The sequence below is a fragment of the Pteropus vampyrus genome, unplaced genomic scaffold (assembly GCF_000151845.1).
Source record: "Pteropus vampyrus isolate Shadow unplaced genomic scaffold, Pvam_2.0 Scaffold96, whole genome shotgun sequence".
In the NCBI taxonomy this organism is placed as follows: Eukaryota; Metazoa; Chordata; class Mammalia; order Chiroptera; family Pteropodidae; genus Pteropus; species Pteropus vampyrus.
The window spans coordinates 732161-738849 of NW_011888877.1; positions in this window are offsets into that span (position 1 = coordinate 732161).

The window sequence follows — 6689 nt, forward strand, 5'->3', positions numbered from 1 at the left end:
TATATATATTTAAATTTTAAAAATCAAAAATTGTACCTTTAACTTTACCTAATACAAATAAAACAGAAGTGTGTAACTTTCAGCCTGTAATTCGCTTATCAATCCAATTAATCTAATCAAAATTGATGTGTGATCAGAAACAAAATACTGTTTATTCTTAAACTTAGCCTATATTTCTTGAGAGCTCTCCTAGAAAAACTACTATTAAATGACACCTGGAATTAAAAGTAAACTTTACCATGGCAACATATATGCATGGTCTGATCCTCTCTCCCTAAAGGTCCTCATTCTATCAGAATAACCATCATCCATTAGTTTTCTATCTCCTTCGATTTTATCATCTGGGCTCTGCCTACACCTCCATCCTCACCTTTCATCACTTCTCAGATAATGCCTCCTGTACCATACACAACTACCCGGAGCTGCCTGCTCCAAACTTTAGGACTACCTGCCTCTGCTCAGGCTCTAGTCACCTCTGTCCGGCACACCCTGCCTACCTTTTCCATGACATGGAATCTACATAAACCTTCAAGACTCAGCTCCAGCCTGGCCTCCTTGGCAGACCCTTTGCTGGTCAGCTGGCCCTCTTACGTGCTCCCATAGCACAGTCACAAAGCACTTGGCACACGCATTTTTAATTATTTTTAAATGCATTTTCTTTTATAGGATATTATCATCATAGTCTGCCTAGAACAATAGCACCAAAAACAACGTACTTTAAAGGTCATATTCAGACACTCTCTATAAACATAGCCCTCTCTGAACTAATATTTGGAGAACATTGTAAAATAAATTAGATGTTTTGTTCCTCTGAGGCCAAGTATATTTTCATTTTTGTGTGCAAATAAAACAAATATTGATTTTTCTTTTTCTTTACCGAAAAAAAATATATCCTTTAAAACACAGTAGGCAAACTGCTTATGTGCTGCAGAAAATCAGATGTCTGAGGGCACTAAAATAGAAAAATTAGGGCTGTGTCTCATGATTTAAGGATGTCTTAAGGGAAAACTGATGGATGCTGTGATTTGGAAACTTGAGGCTAGTTGGACAGTTCCACTCCACGAGTGCCTCCAGCACCCACTTCACTGCTGTATATTAACATTATTGGTATAAATGTTTTTTACTACTAGCCTGCTGCCCTCAGAGCCACAGTTTTCCTGTGTATTAAAATTATTGGTATATTTTTCTTCACTGGTTATAAATTCCTTGAAGGTCATATTCCCTCAAGTTATTGGAATTTAGAAATGTGTTTTCCCCCACTAGACTTTAAGTTCCTGGAGGGCAGAACTGTCCTTTAATTATATGCCACCAGCTCTTACCACGGAGCTTTTGCACAGAGCATTCACTCAACAAATGTGAAATCCATCTTGCCTCTTGACGACTCTGCGTGACTTCCTTTCTTTGCTAAAGGACACGACAGCCCACCCCTGATTCAGAATCTCGTATTACTTGTAATATGGGTTCAGAAGCTGTGTCCGAGATCCAAAGTCACAGTAGCCGAAACTGGGATACTGGCTGTGGTTGTGCAGGATGTGCACTGCACCACTCTCTGGGGTCCCCTCGTAGTCCCTGGGAACAGTGCCTGCTGTGCTAGTGCGATGTGCAGCTGTTGTCAGCAGCCCTGGGGCTGCTCCATGGTGGTGGAGAACCGTGCTCCTTTTTCCTAGTGCTCCACTATTCCTAGGGAATTCCAAGATCCATCACGTCCCAAGAAGGATCTCTGCCACCACACCCACAACATTCCAGTAAGAGCATGCTTACTGGAAGATACATGTGTCACTTCCACTCACATTCCATTTTCTAGAACTTAGTCACACAGCCACGCCTAGCTGTAAAGGGACACTGGAAAATATTGTTCTTCTCAGTGCCAAACTGTAACTCAAGGAGTCAATTTCTATTAAAGTGGAGAACAGATTTGGAAGACAGTAGACGTCTCCATTATAAACCAGAATGCCACCTTTCAATTTGCCACTTAATTTCTATTTCTGCAATCTTTATTACAACTCTCGCTTCTCCTTTATTCCTGATAACCAGGAATACTTTGTTGTCTGAATGTCTGCAATATCATCTGTGAATTATGACAATTTCGTGTCTTTCCTCCTCATCCTTATGCTCCCCGCGCCTCAAAACCTTATGTCACTAGCCAGGACCTCCAGAACAAGGTCGAACTGAAAATGTAATAGTGAACACAGGTGTCATGTTATGACAAGGAAACCATGCACCCTTCAGTATGATGCCTGCTATAGGCTCTTTGTAGATACCAGTTATTGGATTAAGCCCTTTTCTTCTCTATTTGAAGGACGGGGCATATATAAGCAATAGTTTTTGAGAGACTAGTATCTTTTGGACCTCCACACCCCTCCCCCTCTTTATAACCCATTACACAGAGCAGAGCAAAAACAGAAAACAAGAAACTGCCCTTCTGAGCCCAGTCAACTCGAGAGGATGGTGACAGAGTAAAATGGCTGTTGTTGCAAAGCCAGTAACTTTTGGAGTGGTTTCTTAACTTGGAAATATATGCTTCTCGTTCACATTACAATTCATGGCATGCGGTCCTACTTCCACCAAGAACACGCCAAATAGTCTATTCTAGAAAAGCTCATAATTTAATCATTGGGAAACATAATAAGCATTTTCCCATTCTTGCCTCACTGAAATTTCTGCCGCTTTGATTACTGACCACTCCTTCTTTATCAAAAAAAAAAAAAATGAATGATACTTAAAAATGGTGCAAAAACTAGAAAGTTTAAAACTGTCAGTGTGAGAAGTCTTTCCTCCATTTTTTCCCCATATATGGCTAGTTCTATTCCCACCTAGGCCCTCAATGAGTGAAACTATCCTTATTTTCCTAGATCTCTTTTTGAGAGTTTCTACACATACATACAAACATATGTTGTTTCTTCTCTTCCCACTTTTTAAACAAAACATGCATCTTATACACACTGTTCTGTTCCTTAGGTTTTTTTTTTTTTCCTCCCAATAACATCTTGGGAATTTTTACATGTAAAGAATTCAATTTAAAAATCAGATTCCTTAAAAGTAAAAACTTCTACCAGTTCTAAATTAAAATGCCGTTTGTCCCACTAAAATATTTCTAGACGGCCCACTGAAAGGTAAAAAATTTTAAAATATATATGGCTCCTTTTCCTCTCTGGATTCAGAAATGGCCAAATATGCCATTTTTCACTGAGGCCTCCTCTTTTAAGAAGATAATCAACAAATAGATCATAAATGGACTTTTCCTATTTCATCTTGTAGTATCAGTACATGACAATTAATTTTGATTGTCATGTAACTGCCTGACATTAAATTTTGGTTGCTGAGGCATCAATTTCAAAGACATCCATTTTGAATAAACACATGGCCAGCTACACAACTGGATAAAGAGCCAGGCTGCCCCGTCCATGAAGTTCCCCTTTTAGAAAGCCCCGAGTGACCAAGTTTACGGACCGTTTGACCACCTGCTTTCTCCTTCCTGGCCTTTAATTACCGCTCTTGTTTTAAATTCACTGTCAAAATCCTAGGCTACCCGATATCAACGCTGATAAAGGCAGAACCCCTGGTCCACATACTCTTTCTCTACCCATGATCTTACTGTGTGGACTCCAAGAACTGTGAGTAATAAACCTTGTTTTTCCAAAGTTCCCTGACACTTGGTGCTGAGGTGCATCCTGCAACCATAATAAGAATCGCAATGGCCAGTCCCGCCATAACAGTGGCTCTGGGCAGCAAAATGTCTGTGGGGGCTGCCACAGGTGGTAAGTAAGGGCCCAGGTGACTGTCCCAGGCATTCCCAGCTGATAGCATCACTCTCTGTAGGCTGACACACAAAACACACGTCCACCACAATTATGTCAGTTTCAAGTGAAAGTAGATTCATGCTTACATTTGGAGAGGCCTGGAGACAAAAATGGAAAAAAATGGAAAATGAAATACACGAACCCCCTAGTCTTGTGACAAATCCAAGAATCTTTTCCTTATCTCATAATAGTAATTGTGTAACCTTGAAATGAAAAATTTCCCTGACATATCCCATGGGTAGCACTTTGGTGAGAGAAAGGAAGCATTTAATGAATGTTGTTAGAATAATTTTGGAATCATGTAGGTAAAAATAAAATTAGATTCCTATCCTATACTGTAACACTCAAAACTTCAAATGAAAAGAAAGTTATACGAGCCATAAAAAAAAAATAAATAAAAGAAAATGTACTTGAGATTTTGAAGTATTGGTGCCTTTTTAAGCAAAATATAAGATCGAGGAAAAGGCTGGCAGATTTTATACATAAAAATTTAAATCTCCTATAGGACAAAAAAAAAATCATAAATGAAGCTAAACATAAGCACTCAATAGAAAGAAATATATATGACAAAGCATGTATATACATGAATACAACTTATATATGCAGTTACCAATCAATAAAAAATACTAACAATTCCACAGGATAGTGGGAATATGAAAAGGCAATTCACAGAAAAAGTACAAATAACCAATAAATGTAAGAAAATATGTTCAATTTTAATAATCAGGTAAATACAAATTGGGGAAAAAAAATAAAAGATTTACACCATTTAATGTAAGAATCTAAGAATACAGGTGCTCCCACGCCTTGCTGTTAGGATTGAATTGATATATTTTTTGGAACACAATTTAACAGCATCTATAAGAACTTAAAATGGGTGTTCCCTTTCACCTGACAATTTAACACCTAGGAATCTCTCTTACATACATACATCTGTATAAAGGTACCATAAAATTGGGCCTGTTACTAACCTCTCTGAAACTGATCCTTCACTGGTGAAATGTTTAACAGTGTATACTTCGTTTGGTTGTTAATTCTAATTGAGGTAAATTTAGCACATGACCTGGCACATAATAAGTTTAAATAAATATTACCTACTGTTATTACTATTATCATTACCACTTTACTATGAGTTATTTTTGTGTACCTATAATTTATAAACAAAAATGTCCATCAACAGAGAAATACATGACAACATGCACATAAATGTACATACACACATCAAATTTCCAAGAAACTGTGTGAAGAAAATCATATAAATATGTATAGATTATTTCCATTTATATTTAACCACCTGTGTATTTGCGTGTGTGTGTGTGTGTGTGTGTGTGTGTGTGTGTGTGTGTGTGTAAAAGAGAAAAAAATGTGTTTTATAACGGTCTAAGGATACCAAGCTGTTTTTAATGCCTGACTGGAACAAAAGGAACAAGTAAAGACAAACTTTTATTTTTTTACCCCGTGTCATTCTAAATTTCTTGAATTGTGACCTTTCTTTTAAATAGCCAAAAGAAGCTCCAATGTTCCTTCTAAAACCAGTGAACTTGCCTCATCTGAAACCGTAACAGCTGGAATATATGACTTCGGTCAATTCTAGCCAATTTGGTCATCTAGTTTTTCTGATTAGAAATGATAGAAGATCACTTATGATTTATATTTTGCAAACCATTTAGGAAGACAGAGATTTACGACTAATTTTTTTAAATGGGGACTTAAGATGAGCTTAAGTCATGTGAAAAAAGTCTGACTGTTAATAACGGCAGATTCATGAGGCGTTTCTGAACAAAATTATTTCATCATATTCTGACTCAAGAACGCTTCATTTGAGAAACCTATAAAATGTTTATATTCTTCAATTAATACCACACATAGAAATTACTAATATTGTGCTGACACAAAGGAATTTGCTAAGAAGGCCTCCTGCTGTAACGATGGTGGTCATATTCTCCCATTGCTGAAGCTCTGTCAGTGGATCTAAGCCCCCCTCTTCCTTCCTCACAAGCAATGATAGGGAGCCAGGCTGGCTGGCAAGTACCTCACCATCGCTTCTGCCTTATTCGAAACACTATCAAAAGACAGTCATCAAGAGACCACATATAGGCTAAAGAAGACCAATGTGTAGGTAGCTCCTTTTCACTGTTCTACCACTAAATGAAACTACAGCCTACTTCTAATTCAAGAAAAGAAAAATAGTTCAATGGAAGCAATCTTTCAACCCGATAAAAATAGAAAAAAAACTTAGAAGAGGAAATCATACCACAACAATTCCCTATAAATGATATCAAATTCTACCCAAGAAATAAGTGGGTTTGGTTTGACTCTAGAAATTTCATCTGGTACAATACAGTTGTTATAAAACCATTAAAAGCAAAAATGAATAACATTCATTGAGTACTTATATTTTTCAAGCTCTGTGCTACGTAGTTATAGGTGTTATCTCATTTGCAACTCAGACTCTTACCCCATCTTACAGATTCTGAAGTTCATAGGTACTTTTGCAACTCAGACTCTTACCCCATCTTACAAATTCTGAAGTTCATAGGTACTTTTCCACAAATCTAGCACAGGTATCACTCCCTGGTCCCAGTTCTTAACCATTACACATGTCACCATTCTACCACTGAATGTGGCTGATGAGACAGAATTTCAAAATATCTGTCATCAGCCTAATAACAATATCCTAAGGTATTGTCCATATTTTGTGTTTGTCAATAAACACATGCTCTTTACCACTAAAGACATAGTTATAGCTTTAATCCTCTTCGTTCACTACCAACTAGAATTAGTACTAAAACAGCTCAGCCTTAATTCCACAAAACTTTTAAATAAATGTGGTAATGATTTATTTTCTTCTCATAATGTTTACCCAACAAAAACCATATTTTAGAGAAA